This window comes from Drosophila navojoa, chromosome 4, assembly GCF_054131105.1.
Source record: "Drosophila navojoa isolate 15081-1374.11 chromosome 4, UAZ_NAV_1.0, whole genome shotgun sequence".
NCBI lineage: Eukaryota > Metazoa > Arthropoda > Insecta > Diptera > Drosophilidae > Drosophila > Drosophila navojoa.
In genome coordinates, this window is record NC_142892.1 from 25,538,802 (window position 1) to 25,562,028 (window position 23,227).

General features: G+C 37.3%; 2 long non-coding RNA genes across 2 annotated transcripts in view; both read left to right on the top strand.

The window, feature by feature from the left end:
• LOC149091553 (uncharacterized) overlaps positions 1-23,227 on the top strand; it is a 193,199-nt gene that overhangs the window by 147,290 nt on the left and 22,682 nt on the right. The gene's annotated exons all lie outside the window — the stretch shown is intronic.
• LOC149091558 (uncharacterized) lies at positions 20,752-21,979 on the top strand. Its single transcript, XR_016196845.1, has 2 exons — positions 20,752-20,890; positions 21,638-21,979. It is a non-coding gene; the product is annotated as an uncharacterized LOC149091558 (long non-coding RNA).

Sequence of the window (23,227 nt, forward strand, 5' to 3'; positions counted from 1 at the left end):
TTTGGACCGATTCGATGCGATCCTGATGCAGTTTATGCTGCGGAGACCAAACAACAGAGCAATACTCTAAGATGGGACGCACAAGCGACGTAAATAAGCGCTTGGTGATAAAAGGATCTTTAAATTCCTTGGACCAACGTTTAATAAAGCCAAGCACACTTTTGGCTTCATTAATGATGGTAGAAATATGAAGATTAAAATTTAGTTTACAATCGAAAGAAACACCAAGATCTTTGATTGTGTGAATGCGTCGTAAGGAAATATTGTTATTTTATAATCAACAATTAGAGAAACGGTACGCCTGAAGGTCATTGTCATACACTTTGAGCAATTTAAGTCCAGCTGGTTTGCCACACACCAAAGTTGAAATGCATTTAGGTCATCTTGAAGGTGATGATGTCCATTTGCACTGGAGTATGGAAGGCAAAGTTTTACATCATCAGCATACATAAATATAGTAGAATACGAGATACAATTAGGAGGGTCATTTATAACAAGTAAGTACGTTGCAGTCGGGCGCTACCGACTGCGGAATACTCATTCACAGTCCGTATACATGATGCTATGTTTACAAAGGGGCATTTATTCTTATTTCAAATTTAATTTGGCTTTAAAAAAATTTAGTACATAACAATTATGTTTTTTGATTATATTGTAGCTTTTGGTAATTTTTATCGAGTAATCGATAATTATTATATTGATCGTGCACTTTTTGAGTACAAATGTGTGGTAATTTTCGTTGATAACTTTCGGTCACACCTATTGCAGATTCTTTAGCGTTTGCTTACATTACAAAAGCGCGCTTTTTAGCATTCTAAGAATTGCGATTGATTTCTGGATTCTCTAGCTGTTATTGTAGTTTTGTCAGATGTCGCTCTATTATTAGCTTATTGTATTTTAGCTACTAGATTGTCAAGCAAAGCGATAGCGTGGATGCTAGAGGCGTCGCATGTTATGTTATGTTGCAGCGGCGGAGGTTCAAAACCCCTTCAATATTGTGTGTTTTTTCATACACATTTCGTATTTTTATAAAATAGATGTTTATTTTATTCTTTTTTCTAATTGAACAATTTTATAAGTTTAAATTTGTTTCTTCTTAAATAGCCCTCATATATGTATGTACGCATATATGCATGTATATGTACATATGTACATTAGTCTGCACGCATATGTATGTAGCATCAAGCATTCCAGCCTTTCTTATGCACGCGATCATTTGTATGTGGGTATGTATGTACACATAAATGCATACTCTAGCGTTGAAATGAGACTGATTTGTTTTTGCTTTGTTCTTAAATTTATCATCCGCTACTCTGGCTCTTCTTTTCTTTAATGCGTCATAGCAAAAATCTCATGTTTGGATTTTTTCCCATTGAAAATGGGAAATCAGGGTATAATGGTTTTGTGTAAAAGTATGTAACAGGCAGAAGGAATCATCGCAGACCCCATAAAGTATATATATTCTTGATCAGCACGACGAGCTGAGTCGATATAGCCCTGTCCGTCTGTCCGTCCGGCCGTCCGGCCGTCCGTCCGTCCGTCCGTATGAACGCCGAGATCTCAGAAGATATAAGAGCTAGAGAGCTGAAATGTGAAATGTGCATACTCGTGTATACCATACGCAGTACGAGTTTGCTTTATTTTTTCGATAACTCATCCGATAACTTTTTTATCGAGAATAATCGAAAAATTGATTTTGTTTTTTGAGCCTCATCGGAGTACTATTAGACGTGGAGACTTCAGATTTACTGTGTATATACATAAAATGAATACAAACATTTTGTAATCAACAGATTTTGGATACCACGCCCCTTTCGCACCCAATAAAAAACGTATTTCAAGTACTAGAGACTTGTGCTTTAGAATGTACACACATTTTGACCATATGCTGACGCTCTGAAAATTTCATTAAGATTGCATGTCTACAAAAAAAGTTATTTATCAAATAAATTCTCATACTATCGCCCACACTGCAGCGCAGCCCAAGCGCAGTCGCTGCTTACTGCGCAGTTAGCAGAGCACAGGCGCGTGAGGGTGGATGCATGTGTATGTATGTGTGCGTGCATAAAAGTAGTGCAGAATGATAAGAATATCAGCTTGGAGAGTTCAGGGTATCTCCTAGTCGAGCAGTCTCGACTAGAGTCCTCTTACTTGTTTATATAAGGGAATGATGAAAGATTCTTTCCAAGGACAAGTTAAACAATTTTAGTAATTGTGACTGAAGAGAAACACTGCACTCTTTAATCACACAACTAGGAATATTATCGGCACCGGGAGAGAAAGATGATTTCAACGTCCTAATGGCCGCAGCCATAGAGGCTGCAGTAACTTTAGGAGTATTTATAGACCCATATTCAGAGAGAGGATATGGATATGAGTTGCTGTAGAGATTAGCAGAAGAGAAGAAAGTTGATTGGAAAAAATCAGCAAATAGATCAGAGGAATCCTGGTCATTGCAAGTTTTTTCACCACCAAGGACAAATGAGGACGGCAAACCAGAAGATTTACGCTTCAAGTTAACAAATGAATAAAATTGTTTGCGATCTCGAGCAAACTGACGTTTGCAACGTATAAGATAATTCTCATAACAGCTAGAATTTAAAATATTGAAGTTTGAATTGGCAATGGAATATTTGGACCAGTCAACACTTGAACCAGACTTTTTATAATTTTTAAAACATTTAGTTTTAATGTTTCTCAAGTTAAAAAGAGTCTTGGTAAACCAAGGGTGCTTATTTGAAACTGGCGAAATACGGCCGAGAGGGACAAAAACATCCAGAATAGAGTTTAAGGTAGAGTAAAAAAACGATGCTGCCAAATTAATATCATTCGACTCATACTGGTCTACCAGTCTGTTGAATTAATTAATTCATTAAGCAAAACAAGATCGCATTTACGATAACAACGACTTGGATTAGAGGGCAAAGGACTATAATTGAGAAGATTATCAACAGCTAATAATACTTCTAAAGTGGGGTGTTGTATATCCTCAGGTATACAGAAAGGAGTCGATCTCACGACATTAAAGAACAAATCGTGATTAGTAAACACAAGATCAAGTGTGCGATTTCGATGATTAGAAATAAGGTTAATCTGAAACAGAGACAGGTTAAACAATTCATCAAAGAGATAGTGATCAATTGTCGGAATACAGTAATTTGTATTACAAGTTGCTGACCAAGAAGTGTTGGGAATGTTAAAGTCCCCCAACACAAGAAGCAAGTCTCTATCATTCACATGCTCATAAACTTCTTTAAACTTTAAACTTGTAAATCAGAAGAGGGAGGGATATAAGAACATGTGATAAACAGTGAGCGCGATGGGAGAGTTAATTTAACCCCTAAAATCTCCGCATCATGAAGGGACGAAAAGGTAAACACATCAGAGAGGATACTGGACTTAACCGCAATTAGCACACCACCCCCTCTGCGCATTAAACGATCGAGTCTATAAGTAGTGAAATTACTTGAGAGGATTTCACGATTATGAATATTATTACTTAGCCACGTTTCAGTAAATGCAATAATATCATATTGTACACTAAAACTGTGTAAGAATAGACTTTTCAATTTAGAATTCAAGCCGCGTACATTTTGATAAAGATTGAAGATTGATGAAGAAGATTGGAAAGAATTGAGTCTTTTGGTACAGTGTTAGATAACGATTGCACCGAAGGTAGATTTACAGAAATAGGAGTCGATCTGTTACGATTTTTATACCCTGAACCCATTGAAAATGGGAAATCTGGGTATAATGTTTTTTTTGTAAAAGTATGTAACAGGTAGAAGGAATCATCGCAGACCCCATAAAGTATATATATTCTTGATCAGCACGACGAGCTGAGTCGATATAGCTATAGCGATATAGGAGTATTTAAAAAAACCGATCGCAGTTGTGTAAACAATTTAATAAAAATGACTAATTAAAAAATCTGGCAAATTTGCGGAGCAGAAAACGAATACGACCATACACTTTCACTCCCTCTTTTGAGAGGAAGATCAAAGCATTATCAGGCACTGGCTATAATTAGGAATAAAATCAAAGGCTCTGCTGATATGGTACTGTCTTCATTTGACACTCCACTGAATTTTAAACTAACTTACATACGCCGATAAACGCCCCATTTATATAATCGAGCAAGAGTTGTCCGTTCTACGTCAGGGAACCCTGACAATAACCCAATATTATGAGGAAATTGAAAAGAAATTAACATTACTCATAAACAAAACAATTATGACTTACGATTCCACCTTGGCTGCTTCTCTAAACGAAAAATACAGAGAAGATGCATTGAGAGTCTTCATTTCAGGCACAAAGAAATCTCTCAGTGACATTCTATTTTCAGCAAGGCCAAAAGATTTCCAATCAGCACTGGCACTCGCACAGGAAGTTGAATCTAATCATGAACGCTTCCGATTCGCTAGTAGTTTTGCTAGGAATAATGAAGAAAGAGCTCAGCGTCAGGAACAAGGCAGACCACTGTAGAAAGTACCCCAAACCAGGTAAAAACTCCATTTTACAAACAAAAATTCCAATAATATAAAACAAGAACCACCACAACCTATGGACGTTGACGCTTTATTTCGGTTTAGGCAAACAACTCAATACCCGAACCAAAGCGGTACCTACCAAAATCAAGTGCCAAAAAGAGCAAGTAGTGGAACAGCTAGAACTACCGGTCCCAAACAACAGAAAATTAATCATCTCTCACATGATGAAAATTCTGAAGGTCAATCGGAACAAGAGTACCAAGCAGTAGCGGAGGTATCAGATTTCCTTATATAAATATATATATATAAATATATATATAAAACCAATCCCTGAAGTTAAAAATGTAACCAAAGTTAAAGAAAAGTTTTTAGTTAAATCACTTCATGGCTTTAACGCCGTTCAAGAGAAATGTCTTATGTACCTTTTGATACAACAACCACACTTTTTATACCCTGAACCCATTGAAAATGGGAAATCAGGGTATAATGGTTTTGTTAAAAGTATGTAACAGGCAGAAGGAGGCGTGGCAGACCCCACAAAGTATATATATTCTTGATCAGGGCGACAAGCTGAGTCGATTTGGCCCTGTCCGTCTGTCTGTCCGTCCGTCCGTCCGTCCGTCCGTCCGTATGTATGAACGCGTCGATTTCAGAAGATATAAGAGCTAGAGACTTCAACTTTTTTTTAAAATGTCTGTAAATATCACGCGCATATCGAGTTTATCACTAAAAAACGATAACTCATTCCGATACTTTTTTATCGATAAAAAACCTTATCGAAGATCACTTAAATAATTATATCTCCTACATCTTTCAAGCTAGAGTCTCCAAATTTAAAATGTATATTAAGATGAAATTTATACAATTTCGGTTTTTGTTAAAATTTACCCCCCACACCTAAATCCACCCCCTCACCCTCATCTTTGTAAAAGTCGTATATCAAATACTAGAGACTTGAGCTTCGGTATACACATACATTTTAACATTATGAGTTTTCATTATATTGCCAACACTGCAGCGCAACCCAAGCGCAATCGCCTGTATATGTGAGTGTGTGTGTATGCGTTCATACATACGGACGGACGGACGGACAGACAGACGGACAGGGCCAAATCGACTCAGCTTGTCGCCCCGATCAAGAATATATATACTTTGTGGGGTCTGCCACGCCTCCTTCTGCCTGTTACATACTTTTAACAAAACCATTATACCCTGATTTCCCATTTTCAATGGGTTCAGGGTATAACAAAAAATGGATCTGAAATAATTCAATATAAAAAAAGCCCAAATGTTAACTTTACTGAAGTAGAAAATATAAAAGTTCCGCAAAAAAAAAAAAATGTTTTCGCTGACCCTAAAGAATCTCTTCCTTACTGTTAAAGAAAATCTTTCTGTTACAATGCGATATATCGATAAGTACCATATGTTAATGAACATTACTCTGTTATAAGCGTCAGTCTCTAATAAACCTCTGACTCGAATAGGTTATGGGCCCAGGCAGCGAAAAGTGAAAGCTGTGCTGGTGATTGGAAAAAAAACACATATGAGACTCGATTAATTAGTTAAAGCGTGTGTTAAACTAATTTGTGCAAAATGAGTTCAATGTTTGCAATTGAGAAACTAGATAGTGAAAACTATAGTGCGTGGTCAGTGCAGATGAAAAGTTTGTTAATTCATTCTGACTTGTGGTCGGTGACATGTGGCCGGTTATTGAAAAATGAGAACGATACAGTGGAACAGAAAGCGTTGTTTGATAGCAAAGATGAGAAGGCTCTAGCTAGCATTTCGTTGTCTGTAAAAGCATCGCAGATAAACTGTATCAAGCATTGTGGAACCGCGAGAGAAGCTTGGATAAAATTGTCCGAGATCCACATGCCTTCGGGACCCGCGCGTAAAGTACAGTTGTTCAAGCAATTGTTATATATGAAAATGTCAGCTACAGACAGTGTACGTGAACATTTGGATAATTTTTCTAATGTCGTAGAAAAATTATATGAAATACAAGTGAAGGTGGCTGATGAAATGCTTGTAATAATATTACTAGCAAGTTTACATGAAGAGTTGGACAATTTCGTGGTCGCTATCGAAACACGGGACACATTGCCTTCATTTAGCGCTCTAAAAATCAAATTGTTGGAAGAAGGAGAGAGGCGCAACATAGGCGAAGTAGGTGCAAAGGGCGAGAATACAATTTTTTCGTCGCGTCCAACAAACGGTAAAAGGAACAAGACAAAGAAAGACCCGAAAGACGTGAAGTGTTGGCTGTGCGGGCAAAACGGGCATTTCGCGGCGAAGCGCAGATTAAGAGAGAGAAAGGTTGATAAATACAACGAAAGCGAAAAAACGACCGAAAAGAACAGTAAAACGGTTTTTTCGATGTTCTCTTTTCTTGGAAAAATCCAATTGACAAAAAATGTCTGGTGTGTGGACAGTGGTGCTACGGCTCATTTGTGCGCGGACAAATCAATGTTTATTAATATGCGTGAGCACAAAGAGAAGATAAAACTAGCAGGCGATAATTACATAGAAACTGAAGGTTGCGGGAATGTGTTGATTAAGTGGAAAAAGAAAACGATCGAATTGGCCGACGTTTTATATGTGAAAGAATTGCAATGCAATTTTATATCTGTGTCAAAAGCAACTGAAAAAGGGTTAAAAGTAATTTTTGAGAAAAACAAAGTGTTTGTTAAAGACGGTAACAATGACACTTGGCTAGTTGCAGAAAAACATAACGATTTGTTTTTATTTGAAAGTAGTATGAAAAATGTAGTTTCAGCTAATGTGAATGCAAATATGAATCAATTGGTGAAATGGCATGATCGGTTCGGTCATTTAAACTTTGATAGCCTAAACAAAATGAATAAAAAGGGCATGGTTAATGGACTTACAGCTAGTGTGTGTAATACAAATGACTTTGTGTGCGAAACGTGTGCAAAAAGCAAAATTTGCGTGAAGAAGTTTCCCAAAGTGTCAGAAAATCGCTCGACAGAATTACTAGCTTTAGTTCATACAGACATTTGTGGTCCTATGCGTACGACATCACAAGGTGGAGCGCGTTATTTTGCAACATTTATTGACGATAAATCGCGTTATATGTCGGTGTACATGCTAAAAAATAAAAGTGATGTGTTTGAGAAATTTAAGGACTTTAAAAGATTAGCTGAAAATCAGACTGGAAAACGCATAAAGGCTATAAGAAGCGACAACGGGCGTGAGTACCTGAGCGGTACATTTGAAAAATTCTTATCGAGCCATGGTATAAAGAGACAACTAACTGTTCCCCACGTTATTTTGTAACATTTATTGACGATAAATCGCGTTATATGTCGGTGTACATGCTAAAAAATAAAAGTGATGTGTTTGAGAAATTTAAGGACTTTAAAAGATTAGCTGAAAATCAGACTGGAAAACGCATAAAGGCTATAAGAAGCGACAACGGGCGTGAGTACCTGAGCAGTACATTTGAAAAATTCTTATCGAGCCATGGTATAAAGAGACAACTAACTGTTCCCCACACTCCACAACAAAATGGTGTGGCGGAACGCGCCAACAGAACACTGGTGGAGATGGCGCGAAGTATGATGGTGCATGCTGGAGTTGGTGAATCTTTATGGGGCGAGGCGATAATGACGGCTGCGTATCTACGCAAAAGGGCTGAAACCGCAGCTTTGATTGGCAAAACTCCATATGAGGATTGGTATGGGAAAAAACCGAGCGTTTCTCATCTAAGAGTATTTGGTATGGAAGCCATTGTATTAAATAAAAGCCATAAAAACAAGTTTTCAGCAAAAGGCGAGCAGCATATACTGGTAGGTTACTCTGAAACCGCCAAAGCTTATCGTCTGTACAACCCTGTCAAGAGAAGCGTTGCGTTATCCCGAGATGTTGTGTTTTTAGAGCACAAATTCAGGAAAGGATTGGAGCACGACCAAGGATCATCACGTGAGTCAGATGTGCTAATCCTTGAGCCAGGGGAAAAACTTGATTGCGAGCAAAATGATGAAAGTCACGACCCTGATGAACGCAGCAGCGATCGGGACAGCAGCCATGGGCGCAGCAGCGATGGAGATCGCAAAGAGAAAGTAAGCGTGGACGCAACTGTTAATGCTCCTCGCATTGGTCCTGGGAGACCAAGGCTGATTCGAACCGGCAAGCCAGGCCGACCTCGAAAGCAGCACAACGTACTTGGGGCTCTGGTTGCCAGCAACGTGAAGGTGCCATTATCCTATGAGGAGGCGTTGAAGAGTGCTCATGCATCAGATTGGTGTGATGCGATGAAGCGGGAGTATGACGCACTAATGGCCAACCAGACATGGCAATTGACAGATTTGCCGAAAGGACAGCGAGCTGTTGGATGTAAATGGGTATACAGCCTAAAGCGTGACAAAGATGGACAAGTAGAACGATTTAAGGCACGATTGGTGGCAAAAGGTTGCTCCCAGCAGTATGGCATAAACTATGCAGAAACTTTTTCTCCGGTATGCAGACTGGAGAGCGTGCGATTCATCTTTGCACTGGCAGTGAAATTTAAACTGCATATACACCAAATGGATGTATGCACGGCATACCTCAACAGTGACCTGAGCGATACAGTGTACATGAAGCAACCAGAAGGGTACATTGATCGGGCTCAACCAGCTAAGGTGTTGATGCTGAAGAAGGCTATATATGGATTGAAGCAATCAGGAAGGGAATGGAACACAAAGCTAAATGATGTTCTGATTGGTTTGGGTTTCGTGGCCTGCGAAAACGAGCCCTGTCTTTACCAGCATATAGGAAAGGATAAGTTGTCTTTAATCCTGGTATATGTTGATGATTTACTTATAGCATGTCAATCCAAAGAGTACCTGGTTAGCATCAAGTCGGCGATTTCGAATGCGTTTGAATGTGTCGACAAAGGCGTGCCTGAACTGAGCATGGAGGTGGTGCGTGAAGATGAGCTTGGGCCTATCACCATAGGCCATTCGCAATACATCAAGGAATTATTGCAGACTCATGGTATGGACAATTGTAGGCCAGTAGCAACTCCATTGGATGCGGGATTCCTGGACTAAGCATATTGATATAAGATATCATTTTGTTCGTCAAGTAGTTGACGAGGGTCAAATTAACTTAAAGTATGCTTGTACAAAAGATATGATTGCAGATATCATGACCAAGAATCTTTGTAAGAACAAGCATGTTAAATTTACTGAAGCGTTAAGTTTGAAATGAATTATGTTAATGTTAAGTTAATTTGAAGTCGATTATGTAAAATGAATTTGAAATCATAATCGCATTGAGGAAGGGTGTTAAAGAAAATCTTTCTGTTACAATGCGATATATCGATAAGTACCATATGTTAATGAACATTACTCTGTTATAAGCGTCAGTCTCTAATAAACCTCTGACTCGAATACTTACAAAACAAATATTATCGCTACAATTCGAACAGTAGATGAAAAAGCAGTGTACTCTAGACTTTACCCATACCCATTAGGAGTATCAGAGTTTGTCAATAACAAAACTAATGACATGCTGATTAACAATATTATCAGACCATCTAATTCACCGTATAATAATCCGGTGTGGGTAGTAGATAAAAAGGGCCTAGACGAACAAGGAAATAGGAAAAAACGCCTTGTAATTGACTTTAGGAAACTTAATTCAAAAACTGTTGTTCTCTCAAACCTTGGTAAAGCCAAATATATCACGACACTCGATCTGAAATCAGGATTTCATCAAATACTTCTTGCAGAAAAAGATAGAGAAAAACTGCATTTTCTGTAGGAAATGGGAACTATGAATTCTGCAGACTTCCCTTTGGTTTGAAGAATGCCTAACGAGCAATTGATGACGTACTTAGAGAACAGATTGGGAAGTCATTCTACGTCTACGTGGATGACGTGATCATATTCTCTGAAAATATGCAAAATCATGTTCACCACATCGCCTGGGTACTAGATAAATTGTATAACGCTAACATAAGGGTGTCACGAGAAAAATCTCACTTTTTTAAAGAAAAGGTCGAGTATCTTGGATTTGTGGTCTCCCGTGGCGGTATAACAACTAATCCCAACAAACTTGAAGCACTTAGCAAATTTCACCAGTCTACCAACCTGTTCCAAGTTAGATCATTCCTTGGTCTAGCGAGCTTTTACAGATGCTTTATAAAAAATTTTGCATCTATAGCGAAACCATTGACAGACATGCTAAAGGGTGATAATGGTAAAACAAGTGCAAGACAATCGAAAAAAATTCCTGTTAACCTTGATAAAAAGCCGATAGCCACCTTCGAGAAATTAAAGAATATCTTAAGCTCCGAAGATGTAATGCTCCTATACCCTGTATACCAAAAGCCATTCGATTTGACGACAGATGCTTCGTACTCTGGCTTAGGCGCTGTTTTGTTACAAAACAAAAAGCCGATAACCATGATTTCCAGGACTTTAAGAGACAACGAATTAAATTTCGCCACAAATGAACGTGAGCTACTTGCGATAGTGTGGGACCTAAAATCCCTAAGAAACTATTTGTACGGTGTAAAAAATTTAAGTATTAATACCGATCACCAGCCACTAACATTCGCAGTCTCAGACAAAAGCACTAATGCAAAAATTAAGAGATGGAAATCCTTTATTGATGAGCACAACGCTCAAATTTTCTACAAGCCCGGTAAAGAAAATTTTGTCGGCGATGCTCTATCAAGACAAAACCTTTACGCTCTCGAAGAAGATGCTCCATCGGACTTAGCCACTATGCATAGTGAGTTGTCATTGACATACACTATCGAGTCTACTGAAAAACCGATTAATTGTTTCAGGGACCAAATAATTATTGAAGAAAACATTATAGCTTCTGAAAAAATTATTATTATGTTCGGACAAAAAACAAGACATAACATACACTTTTCGAATAGAGAAAACTTAATAGAAAAAGTGTATGATGCGGTTAAAAAAGAAGTAGTGAATGCAATCAAATGCGACCTGCCGATACTAGCATTTATACAAAACAAGCTAGTTGAGACTTTCCCTTAAACCAAATTTTGGCACTCAAATTGGTCATCGATGTTCATGATAGGAATGAGCAAAAAGAAATCATAGCCGCAGAACATGGCAGAGCACATAGAGCAGCGCAAAACAAATTCTCCAAGACTATTTTTTCCCAAAAATGACCAGTCTAGCAAACGAAGTAGTTGCAAATTGTAAGACTTGCAACAAAGGAAAATATGATCGACACCCACAAAAACAGTACATTGGCAAAACGCCAGTCCCCAATCAAGTAGGAGAAATTCTTCATATTGACGTTTTTTCTACAGATAAAACGTATTTTCTAACCTGTATTGATAAATTTTCTAAATTTGCCATTGTTCAGCCCATAGCTTCCAGAACGATAATAGATATTGAGTCCGCCATCTTACAGCTTATGAATTTCTACCCTAACACTAAAATTATCTACTGCGATAACGAACCATCATTGAATTCAGAAACAATAAGGTCTCTAATTGGGTTGATTTCGATACTTTGATTAAGAGTAGGGGATGCCATCGATCAAAGTGATAGTAGTAACATGGTGATTTTTGAAATTAGGTGTCGTATTTACTTCTGTTAGTCTTATTTTTCTCTTTTGAATTTTGATTTATAATGTGTGGTGTGTCTTCCTCTATTAGTTTCTATGTAGTATTTTTCGTCAGTTTGCGTTATTTGACCTGTTTTTATACCCTGAACCCATTGAAAATGGGAAATCAGGGTATAATGTTTTTGTGTAAAAGTATGTAACAGGCAGAAGGAATCATCGCAGACCCCATAAAGTATATATATTCTTGATCAGCACGACGAGCTGAGTCGATATAGCCCTGTCCATCTGTCCGTCCGTCCGTCCGTATGAACGCCGAGATCTCAGAAGATATAAGAGCTAGAGAGCTGAAATTTTTTGTGCATACTCGTGTATACCATACGCAGTACGAGTTTGCTTTATTTTTTCGATAACTCATCCGATAACTTTTTATCGAGAGTAATCGAAAAATTGATTTTGTTTTTTGAGCCTCATCGGAGTACTAATAGACATAGAGACTTCAGATTTACTGTGTATATATATATGATGAATACAATATAAATGCTGAATCTTTGTTTGCTTTGATTTCTATGTCATTGAAAATTTGTATGATTGCTCTTTTAGTTTCGAGCCAATCACGACTGTTGACTTCTACTAGCTTTCCGTATTTCGAATATATGTCAATGCAAGATAAAAATTAAAAAGACCATGACGTATTTGCCTCTGGGATTGTATACTTCTGGAGTGATTTCGAAAGTCAGTTTTGTGTTTCTGTTTTCAGTTTTAGATAGATTACAAATTTCGCAATCGTTAATGATATTTTGTATTAGATTTTGGTGGTCTGGAAAGTAATTTTTCTCTGAACCAGTTGGTGCTCGTTTTTGTAATACCGGGGTGGAGTAATTTTTTATGATTTGAAAGAATTGTTTCTTTATATTCTGCAAAAGTGAGGATATCTTGTAATGTTGATAAAGTTCTTAATGTTTTCGTTTTACTATCGGGATTTATGATTTCAGCGTAAGCTTTTTGGAATATTGAGGTGATGAAAGTATAAGGCATTATTCTTTAACCAAAGATATTCTTTGATTATGTCTTTGGCAAGTGTATCTGTCATTTCTATGTATGTTATTTTTATTTTTGTTTTATGGATTTTGTCTTCGTTATTTTTTATGAATTCAATTTGTCTGTTATATAAGTTTTAAGGTATTTCTGAAGTAGGTATTAAGTTTTGGTTGTCTTCCTGAGCACTATGAATGGTTGCTCGGGAGCTGCTAATTTCTTCTCCTAAAAGATTTTCTTCTAGTTTGATTCTAGAGAGACCATCTGCTACGTGGTTTTCTTTTCCTGGAAGATATTTAATAGTATCGTCGTATTCGTTTAATTTAATCTTCCATCTTTGTAATTTCATGTTTGGTTCTTTAATATTGTGTAGCCATACTAAAGAATGATCGCTAAGAACATAGAATTTTCGACTGAAGAGATATGGTCTGAAATATTTTCTATTGCTGAATAATTGAGGTCGTGATCGTTTAAAGTTCTGCTTGCGAAACAAATTGCTTTGTGGTCCTGTGAGAGGACTGCTCTTATAGCCACATTAATTGCGTCTGTGTTTTGTTGAAATCTGGATAGACTAGTATTGGGTCATTTGTTATGAGTACTTTCATTTTCTCTAAGGCTGAGATGAAATCTTGGTTGGTTATATCAATTTTGGATTACATCCATGATGGGTATTAGGTATTTATCATCTATTGTGACTTTATTAAGTCCACGATAGTCAATGACTTAACGATATTTTTTCTTTGGAAGCGTCCTCTTTCTTAGGTAGGATCCATATGGGTGAACAATAGGGTGAATTAGATTTTCTAATGATTTCCTGCTCTAACATTTCATTAATTTGCTTGTTGACTTCTTGGTCAAGAATTTGAGGTTGTCTATAAGGGTATTTATAGATGGGGTCCTCATGTTTGATTGTTATTTTATGTTTGAGTGTACTAGTAAAGGTCAAATTTTCACCTTTTCTGTACTGGATTTCACTATAGTCGTGAAGTATTGTTTCTAATTTATTTGTTTCTTCTGGATTTAAATGATCCAGTCTGTATTTGATTTATTCATTATTTCGTACGAAAATAAGTCGCACTCGAATTCTGTTGGAGGGTAAGGGGTTTCATTGGAAATTTCTTTATTATATTGGAATTTGAACGTGTAGTTCCCTATGGTTATATTATCTTCTGCATTATTAATGATAGGTTTGGATGCCGAGAGGTAATTTCTACCTAATAGTATATCGTAACTGTTTGAGAAATTGTGACAATAAAATTTTTGTATAGTGGGGAAGAGTTTGTTGCTTGCGAATGAGACGCTTTTATCGAGTTCTATTATACCTTAAATGGTTTGAACTTTTAGATGTTCTTTAGTTTCTGAGAAGTTGAAAAAGTTTTTATTAATAAGGTTTATGGAAGAACCTGTGTGTATTATGCATTTAAGGGGTGTGTTATTTAAGATGAGTCTGATGTAGGGATTTGTTCGGTTGGTGTTATTGGTCTGGTTTGATCCGAGGCAGATTGATGAAAATTTTCTGACCAGTCCATTTTAGTCTGTCCGCTGTTGCTTTCTCTAATTCGTTTAGTTGGTTGGTTAGGGAAGGGACTTTGAGTGGTCTGTTGATAGTTTAGAGGAATTTGTTGCGTTTCGTGATTTAATTTGTTACGGAACTCAGTATATAGCTGTTGGTTAGTAGGGTTATTCTGTCCTGCTGAAGTGGATTGATAGTTATTTTGTTTGTAATTCGTTTGGGTTTGATTTCGTTTTTAGTTCGATTTTGTTTAGAAAAAGTTAGGGAATCGGTTGACTTTGAACTTACTTGTGTACTTAGGTTTTTCTGCGAAACTATTTTCATGTAAGCTTTCTCTTTGGGCTTCTTGTTTTAAATTAGACACTGTGAAAAATATCAAACTTCGCTATATAGAGTCTATCTGGTAACTTTCTAGTAATAACTTCTCTTACAGTATTATTCATTGCATTTATATAGAGTGTAGCATTGGTGTGATCGCCTTTTAACGTTAACTTATTTACAATTATGAAAGTCTTATGTTCGAATTCTTCAATAAACTTACGAAGGCTTCCGTTGAAATTGGTGTTGTACAAACGTCGTAGAAGTTCCTCGCAAGGTGTGTGAGTTTTGAATTCACTAATCAAGGCGGATCGAAGACTAGTCCAACCTGCGGCTTGTGTGAGTTGAGACACTCGTTGTGCTGCTCCAGATAGTAGCATCTCGATAGTTCCATACATTAAGCTATGCTGGCGGACGTCCTTTGTTGGATATAATTGCATTATGTAGTCGATACGAGAGGTGCCAAACTATCGATGGTGGGCCCCATCGATTGAGGACGATAGTAATATCCAAACCATCGATAGAGGTCGATAGTCGCAATAAAAAACAGTGATTCTTGGCCTTAAAAATTTGAACTTATATGAACACTTCAATTTTGTGAAATTACATTTTAAGATAAAAGCTGAATTGACTTAAAAGCTAGAACCTAAAAACTATTGAGTTCTGTTTTTATTGTAGTGATAGATTTTTGTTCAAAAACAGCAAAACGTTCACATTTTCTTTTTTAAACCGTGTCCGCCTATCAGACACAATTTGTCCCGCCTTGCTGAAAGCTCTCTCCGACTCCACAGACGTAAAACAGACAGTAAAAAAGACTCAGACAGAAATTGTTTTTGTCGTGTATGGTTTAGCTCGCTCGCGCTCTGAGCGAGACAGTTATTTCAGTTTTCGTTTCGCTCAAGTCAAGCATTGTCTTTTGCGTATGTGTGGGTAATCACACGCAATTGTTGCGTTATATATGTATGTATTTGCAGGCACACGAAGATCATTTCTGTTGAGTTTTTTAGTCAAACTGTCTTGCTGAAAGTCTTTGTGTAAGCGAAAATCGTATTACTCTTTACGCGACACTCATTTCAGATGCGAAGCGCTTGACCAAATCAAAGAGATCCGCTTTTTATACCCTGAACCCATTGAAAATGGGAAATCAGGGTATAATGGTTTTGTTAAAAGTATGTAACAGGCAGAAGGAGGCGTGGCAGACCCCACAAAGTATATATATTCTTGATCAGGGCGACGAGCTGAGTCAATTTAGCCCTGTCCGTCTGTCTGTCCGTCCGTCCGTCCGTATCGATCTCAGAAGATATAAGAGCTAGAGACTTGAAATTTTTTTTCCTAGGCCCGTGTGTATCACGCGCATATCGAGTTTATCACTAAAAGTCGATAACAACTCCCGATATTTTATTAGCGATTAAAATCCTTATCGAAAGCTAGTTTTTTAATTATATCTTCTACACCTTTAGAGCTAGAGCTTCCAAATTTTAAATGTGGGTTTATGTGAAACACTTTAAAATTATTATTAATATATTGTATCACTTTGTTACAATATTTATGCACATAACATTCGAGTGCAAAGAACTTTAAGTACATTGCTGACTAGGCAGATCTTACAGCGCAAGACTCCGTCGCAATAAGTAATATGATACATCCTCGCTCACCCGCTGCGGCGGCATACATATAAACATATTTTTATGTAAGCATTATATACATACATATACACTTTTATATGCATATACATTTATGCATTTATACATTAATACACATAAACACTTTTACACATATAAACATATATACATAAGCGGACTGCTGCTCTGGCAGCACAGCCAACCGATTTTAGTTGTACGTGACAATTGTCTTAGAATTAAGAAATCATTCAATAAAGAGACTTACAACTCGATGGTCGACTTTTCATTGAGTTCACCAATATTACAATATAGAGTAGCGTGGTGCTCTTTGTCATAATTCAAAATTCGCAAACTCAGTAGCTTCTACGGCACTCTGGTACGGCAACGAGTCCATCTCTTTAAGGAGCGCCCGTATTTCTGTCTCGTCTAGCAGATTGCTGTTTACTAGCCCAGCCTTTGCAAACTGGCAGGCTCTGGTTTTCTAGTAAGATCACCTTATGCCTTGTTTATGGCGTTGACTCTTTCGATCATTGTGTTGAGCATTTGCAGGGATTTTCTCGATGCCTCGAAGAGCCTGTCGTTGATCCAATATTGTTGATTGTTATTTTTAACAAGGCTATACAAGTACGTTGATAATGCAGTTCCAGTCAGAAGCGTTCGGTGATCCGGCAGTCCACTTTCAGACGGATCCTAGCCAGTCGATCGAACAAGTCCTTATCACCCTCGACAGATTCGAGAGCATTTGCTACGCTTGCTCCAGGTGATAGAAGGATTTGCCCTGCGTTCAGCTTCCGTGCTTCATTTCTCGTCGTCTTTATGACCGCTTCAATTTCGTCCGTCTACTCTCCACCCGCTATCTTGCTGTAGCGTCACTAACGGTCCATATTATTTAAAGCACACACACACACGCAGACAAACAATCACAAGCACACACACAAACCCACGAACATATACAGGCGATTGCGCTTGGGTTGCGCTGCAGTATTAACAAAATTATGAGAATTTATTCGTAGAATAATTTAAATTCTAGGCGCACGATCTTAATGAAGAACGTAATCATAATGTTTAAATGTATGTACATTCCAAAGTACAAGTCTCTAGTAATTGAAATATGCCTTTTACAAAAGTGAGGATGAGGGGGTGAATTTAGGGGTGGGGGTAATTTATAACAAAAATCTACTTAGCCAAAGGTTATCATCAAATTTTGGTTAAGGAAGAAGATAGGAAGAAAACAGCATTTGTAACGCCACATGGCTTGTATGAGTTTATAAGAATGCCATTCGGGTTAAAAAATGCCCCGGCCTCCTTTCAAAGACTTATGAACGAAATTTTAAGGGATCACATAAACAAAAAATGCGTTGTATATCTAGACGATATACTAATATTTTTCACATCTTTGCAAGAACACATTCAAGCAGTTACCGATATTTTCCAAATATTAGAAGAGAAAAATTTAAAATCCAGATAGATAAATTCTGACAAAGGAAGGAAAATAGCTATTATAGAAAAATTAGCATTACCTAGAACAGAAAAGCAGATAAAAAGTTTTCTACGTATAACGGGCTATTACAGAAAATTGCGAAAATTAATAAAAAAGACCCCACTTATGTAGAAGCATTTGAAAAACTGTAACACCTGATCAGTTCACATCCCATACTTAGATTCCCCAACTTTGATAAAACTTTTACACTAACAACTGACTCATCGAATTATGCCAAGAGGGTCATCCAGTTTGTTTTGCATCCAGAACCCTTAATAACCATGAAAAGAAATATTCGACAACCGATAAAGAGCTTTTAGCAATTCTATGGAGCGTTTATTACTTTAGACCCTACTTATATGGAAGAAAATTTAAGATACTGACCGACCATCAACCTATAAAATTTTTACATTCAAAGCATAAGGGAAAAGACATTTCGCCTAGACATCAAAGATGGTTATTAAAACTAGGAGAGTACCAATTTGAGATTGATTATCTAAAAGGAAAAGAAAACAAAGTATCAGACTTTTTGAGTAGACTCCAAGACAACGACTATACAGATAAAGGAAAAGATAACATACAAAGCGAAAACAACGACAATATATCAGATATAAACATAATAGAAAACATAGAAGATGAAGAAGATAACACGTCATTAGCAACAGTACATTCGGCGGAGGAAAATGTACACAATCATTTTTTTATAAAGGAAGAAATAGTCAATAAATACAAAACACAAATAATAGTTACAAATTGTAAAACAGAGGAAACGAAAATAATACATGGCAAAAGACTCATTTTCATAGCTAAACATCACTTCCCAACAATGGGTGAAATTTTCAAGAAATATATAGGCAAAGGAAAAATTGGCATTTGCTCAGTACTACCGTACCATGACTACAACATAGTACAAGAAAAATTAATATAAATGTTTTCAAACGACGAGCAAATAGAATTCATAAGCTGCACACTTAGGGCTCAGGACATTGAATACGAGACAGAAGCAGTTAAACAAATATCGCTCTACCACGTAAGAGAAAGCATGCATTCAGGTATTCAGGAGACTTACAATCAATTAAAAACAGAATTTACTATCCAAAACTATTAGAATTAGTGCAAATGGTGGTTAACCAACAGTCACACAGGAAATTCAGACATAGAAAGACTACATAACTCACTAACTGAAAAATTGAGGGCAGCTTTTAAAACAGAAAGATCAATTAGGACAATAAATCAAATAATGCAGCAAGCTATTAGAAACTATAATGACAGATACCACTCAACAATTAAATGCACCCCTAGCGAAGCCCAAAACAGTAAGGTAGACCCGAAGAAAATCAAAGAAAATATAGAAAACGCTAAGAAAACAAGTAAGAAAGCTCTAGTCGAGACTGCTTGACTACGAGATCCCCTGAACCATACAAGCAACTGATATTTCAAAATTAATTAGCACAAACACACGAATACAAACAAACACATGCACATACACACGCATACAAACAAATACACGCACACACATACACATACAAATAAACACACGCATACTTACACACACACGCATATACAGGCGTTTGCGCTTTGGTTGCGCTGCAGTGTTGGCAATATGAGAACTTATTTGTTGAATAATTTAATTTCTAGACGTACGATCGTAATGAAACTTTCAGAACGTTAAAATGTATGTGTATATCGAAGGACAAGTCTCTAGTATTTGATATACGACTTTTATAAAGATGAGGGTGAGGGGGTGGATTTAGGGGTGGGGGGTAAATTTCAACAAAAACCGAAATTGTATAAAATACATCTTTATATACATGTTAAATTTGGAGACTCTAGCTTGAATGATGTAGGAGATATAATTTTTTAAATGATCTTCGATAAGGTCTTTTATCGATAAAAAAGTATCGGAATGAGTTATCGTTTTGTAGTGATAAACTTGATATGCGCGTGATATATACGGACATTTTAAAAAAAAGTTGAAGTCTCTAGCTCTTATATCTTCTGAGATCGACGCGTTCATACATACGGACGGACGGACGGACAGACAGACGGACAGGGCCAAATCGACTCAGCTCGTCGCCCTGATCAAGAATATATATACTTTGTGGGGTCTGCCACGCCTCCTTCTGCCTGTTACATACATTTCAAGAAAACCATTATACCCTGATTTCCCATTTTCAATGGGTTCAGGGTATAACAAGTAAGAAAGCTCTAGTCGAGACTGCTCGACTACGAGATCCCCTGAACCCTACAAGGAACTGATATTTCAATAATAATTAGCACACACACGCACACACACACACACACACACACACACGCATACAAACAACACACACGCACACACACACGCATATATAGGCGATTGCGCTTGGGTTACGCTGCAGTGTTGGCAATAAATGAAAACTTATTTGTTCTTCGATAAGGTTTTTTATCGATAAAAAAGTATCGGAATGAGTTATCGTTTTTTAGTGATAAACTCGATATGCGCGTGATATATACGGACATTTTTAAAAAAAGTTGAAGTCTCTAGCTCTTATATCTTCTCAAATCGACGCGTTCATACATACGGACGGACGGACGGACGGACGGACAGACAGACGGACAGCTCGTCGCCCTGATCAAGAATATATATACTTTGTGGGGTCTGCCACGCCTCCTTCTGCCTGTTACATACTTTTAACAAAACCATTATACCCTGATTTCCCATTTTCAATGGGTTCAGGGTATAAAAATGAGAAGATAGGAAAGTAATAGAAAACCAAGTAAATACAATAAATCAAGATACAAATCAAGAAAGTTGGTACTATGACCAACAAGTCAAAATTCAACTCATAAAAAATAAAATAGAGAATTTGCAAGATAATATTGCATCCGCCAGGTATAACATAATACACCCTAGCATTTTGACAAGTAATGAAATTCAAAAATATAACATAGACTTCAGCAAGCTCAACCATCTCAAATTAGCAGCAGCAGTATGTAGAGATAACTATTTAATATTCACAATTGAAATTCCTACGAATTTCATTTCAGTTAAGATCAGGCAAATAATTCCCATTCCCAATATAGAAATGTTCGAAATAGATCAGAAAACTGAGGTAGTATTTAAGTACGAAAATATTACTTGAATGTACGAAATGAACAAAAATCTAAAAGAAATGAAAAAAGTAAGCACTGCATATTCAAAAATAATTGTAAACTAATAAAAAAAAGAAGAAATAGAAATATTAGAAATAGACGAAGAAACTATAATTGTTAAAAACACAAATACTGAAAAATTGTATCAAAACTGTAATAATAAGACAATACACATTACAAATAATACTTTAATACACTTTTCGAATTGTACATAGGCATTGATAATAATTATTTCACTAATACTTATGAGACAAATAACGAAAAAATATCATACGAAAAAAGACAAATACAAAGTGTTACAAAACAAATAACCTTCGAAAGTATATTATAAACTAACAAAATAAACTGGATGAGCATAAAAAACTTAAAGACACATAAAAACATAATCTATGTATCCAATGCAGCTATAATTTTACTAATATTTTTATTAATAACCTTGGTTACGCTAAAACACAAAAAAAAACAAAGTCCAACTCAATAATAATAGAATTCAGGATAATTCTTGTCCAAAGGGGGGAGAAGTTACGTACAAACCCACTCCATTTCCAGAACAGTATGCAAACTCAAGCATTCAACTAAATTCATTAAGTCAGCAGGTACAAGAATTATTGAACTCTATAAATGTTAAAGTAAACTAGGTTTATTAATCTCTTCATTTTGCACACTAAGTATTCGGTGTCGCAACCAAAAATGCAATGCCCCAAATTCATGTAATGCCGACACAACATATATTGTAAGACACATTTATGTAGACTAAGCACTTTATGTAACCTTTATATTGAGTACATTTCGAATAAAGGGTTGAGTTGATTCTGACCACAAGAGAATACATGTCGTGAAGTTATTATTTTTTTGCAGACTACTTTGTAGTTTGCAGACCTAGGAAACAAAATTTCAAGTCTCTAGCTTATAAATCTTCTCTGATCGACGCGTTCATACATACGGACGGACAGGGCCAAATCGACTCAGCTTGTCACCCTGATCAAGAATATATATACTTTGTGGGGTCTGCCACGCCCCCTTCTGCCTGTTACATACATTTCAACAAAACATTATACTCTGATTTCCCATTTTCAATGGGTTCTAGGTGTAACAAGTAAGTAATAGCGTCATTGTTTTAGTGTCAGGGCTTTTCTCTTTCCTTTTCTTTTTCCAAGCGCGAAAAGTTTTGTCACTAGGCGACGCACTTGCGCAATTAATACAAATCAGGTGCATTCACTCTAACAGCTGTTAGGAAATTGCAGCGGACACTTGCTGCTCACTAACTTTGGTGAGTTGCTAAGTCTTCGCAAAGACAGCAACCTAACATCTGGAGTGAAGATGCAGTTTCTAAAAGTAGTGCATACTTTCGGGCTCTCTCTGTATTTAAGTTGAGTTTAAGATACTGCGGTCTGTAACCTCAAATTATATTAGCAGCCATTGCCCACTACAGGCTTCACGTCGTTGTAGTCGGAGCAAAAAATGGATGCCAGGATGGAGGACGAGCGGCTCTGCCACAGCCGTCGACCTTTAATCAGTCCCCAGTGGCTGAGTGCCAGGCACCCAACTCACTAAAAGAAGCGTTAGCCCACATAGAAGTTACTTTAGAGGGCTTGACTGCCTTATTTGGGGGTCAGCGGCATATTAATGCCCTAATAAGAGAGGAGCTGGCTAGGCTGGTCAATCTCCATAAGACGGCCGAAAAGCTCTGCAACCGACCGGTTAAAAACTGCGAGGTGCAGACCATGCCGCTCCAGAAAGTAGTGGAGAAAGCGAGCACTAGCGCGATCTCAGGTAGCAATACGCCCAAGCGGTCGAGGGAAGCTGCCACCGATCAGAGGAAAACACCCTCAATAAAGGCGCAGCGAACCCAAAAGAACCAATGGCTCTACGGGCTACAGCTGAAAATTCAAACCAGGCAGGTCGACAGACGAACCCGAACAGCTGGACAGTCGTTAAAGGACGCAAGCCCATCCAAAAACGACCCAGAAGTGACGCAATCGCGATTTCAGGCGTGGGTGGTTGCAGCTATGCGGACATGCTTCGTGTAGTCAAGACCGACCCAAATCTAAAGCATCTGAGCGGCGACGTTCAAGGC